Source organism: Protopterus annectens, chromosome 3.part0 (genome assembly GCF_019279795.1).
Source record: "Protopterus annectens isolate FY-2018-M chromosome 3.part0, PAN1.0, whole genome shotgun sequence".
Taxonomy (NCBI): Eukaryota; Metazoa; Chordata; order Ceratodontiformes; family Protopteridae; genus Protopterus; species Protopterus annectens.
In genome coordinates, this window is record NC_056731.1 from 1,430,427,351 (window position 1) to 1,430,429,607 (window position 2,257).

The 2,257-nt window shown below is 40.0% G+C and overlaps 1 non-coding gene across 1 annotated transcript; it reads left to right on the forward strand.

Annotated features, from left to right (window-relative positions):
• The first annotated feature begins 1,546 nt into the window (after positions 1-1,546).
• TRNAP-UGG lies at positions 1,547-1,619 on the forward strand. Its single transcript has one exon. It is a non-coding gene; the product is annotated as a tRNA-Pro (tRNA).
• Positions 1,620-2,257: the final 638 nt, after the last annotated feature.

Below are 2,257 nucleotides of genomic sequence, written 5' to 3' on the forward strand. Positions count from 1 at the left end.
CAACACGGAAGGACTGTGGCTGACCAAGTTCGCAGATGACTGCAAACTGGGCACCATAATCGACTCTCCAGCCGACACAAGCATCCTCCAAAGGGCCTCGAGAAACAGACAACTGGTGCCAGAGCCATGGCCTCAAGCTACCAAAAAGTGTATAGTCATCCCTTTGGCAAAACAAAGTGCCCACAAATTACCACATAGGTGGTAATCCATTAAGTACAGAAGAAGTAATTAGGACCTGGGGACCCAAGTTGATAGCAATCTCATTTGACAAACTATGGCCAAAGTGGTTAGAAAAACATTTCATATAGCCCACCTAATCATGAAGGGATTCACATCTAGATTAGGGAGGTCATCGTGCCTTTACTCATCCCTCATCAGGCCCATAATTGAGTACAATGCCCCTTTGGGATGTACCTTACCAAACACCTGCAGCAACTGGAAAGACCCCAAAAGTACCTCACCAAGAGGATCAAAGGGCTCAAACAGATGCCATATACTGCCAGTTAAAAGAAACTCCAGCTCTACTCAGTGGCATACCGCCTGCTCAGAGGTGATCTGTGCCTGGCAGTATAAGACCATGTCCAACCCGAATTAAGGGACATGCTGCACCTCAGAAAATCCAAATCCCATCGAGCTACGTGCTCTAGAGACTTGAACCTCAGCACTGAAATAAATAGGACATGCTGGAGTACAGATTCATAACCCAGAGGCTCCCTTCACTCTGGAATAAAAATCCCAGTCCAGGTTAGGCAGAGTCCTCATTGACTCTCTTCAAGAGGAATCTTGATGAGTGGATGGGAGATCGTAGGTTTACAGGTATCACTTCTGTGTCACTGTTAGACAGAGGCACAGTATACTAACTCCTCGAAAAGGGCATAGCAAAATTAATTTAAAATGGGTGGCGAAAGCCAAACATACTCTGGCTAGGCTTATAAATGCCCTAGGGCAGATAGCCTAGTATGAACCTATGAACCTATATATAGAAAAGAGAGAACGTATGTGGAGAGCTGTACAGAATTTTAATTTCCTGTTGCCCTAGGAGTATTTTGAGGAAGGAAAAGATAGACATTACTTGAGCCAGACATGAGAGAAAGCTACATGTTGCTTAAAAATATCCCTTTAAAGCAAATTAAAATTTGAGCTTCATTCTAACACATTGTTCTATTGTAACATAAGAACATGGGATTAGTTTATTATTTTGTTGATCACATCTTTTTCTTGATATGTCTGTTGAACAATATCAATTGATTAAACCAGTGTGGTACACTGCTGATACCCTTCTTTGTACAGAAAAAATAAATTAGGAAGAACTGATCCAAAGTATGGAATCTCTCATTTTTCCTCAGATCCTTGCAAGCAACTTCCATATTGATTTGCAAAGATTTTTAAAGGTTGTAAATGTAAAATTTTTTACGTTTCTAGGTCATATTATGATGAATGTATGTCAAAATACACACTTATCAAGTATAAAGGAGACTTCTGAATGAGCCAATTTGCTACTGTTAAAATATCTTATCAAATCTGAGAGAAGGCAATGTAGCCAGTTGGCCATGTGGCCTAATGGATAAGGCATCTGACTTGGGATCAGAAGATTGTAGGTTCAAGTCCTACCATGGTCGTAGTTCCAATCAGCCAGTGCTTTTGGTAGATGAACTAGAAATTTCAAATGCACTTCACTCGTTATAATCAGATATTTTAAATGCATCACTGGGACTCCTCTAAAAGTGAAACATAAATCAAGGTCCAGAACAAACTCTGCTATCAGTGCTGGTGTTAAAGCGGAATTCCACTGGGCAGCACAAATTAACATTTCATGTTGAACTGTATCCTTATAAGTAGTACACCTTTTTCATGCTCTATGTCTTTCTTTTTGAATAACCAACTTACCCAGAAGCAGGTTCTCACAGAACAGCTTTTTATGCAGTCTTCACAGTCTCAGTCAGGACCGATCTACCAAAAACATCTTTACTCACGACAGTTTTTGAAGAACCCTTGTTTCTTTCCATACTTGATATCTTACAGAAAATTGAGCAAGGACAGCTATAGGTTTGTAAAGTTATCTGCAAATGCTAAATCTGTACCCTCCAGCATCTTAGACATAATTCGGGTCTACAAACCTGTGGCATTCTCTGCATTTTTATTATCAAAATCATATATTGCACTTTGCACTCAGGACAATTGACATCGGAAATATGACTCAATGATCTAGTACAATCATTCTCATCAGGAGGCAAAGACCACTTATCATTCCATCATT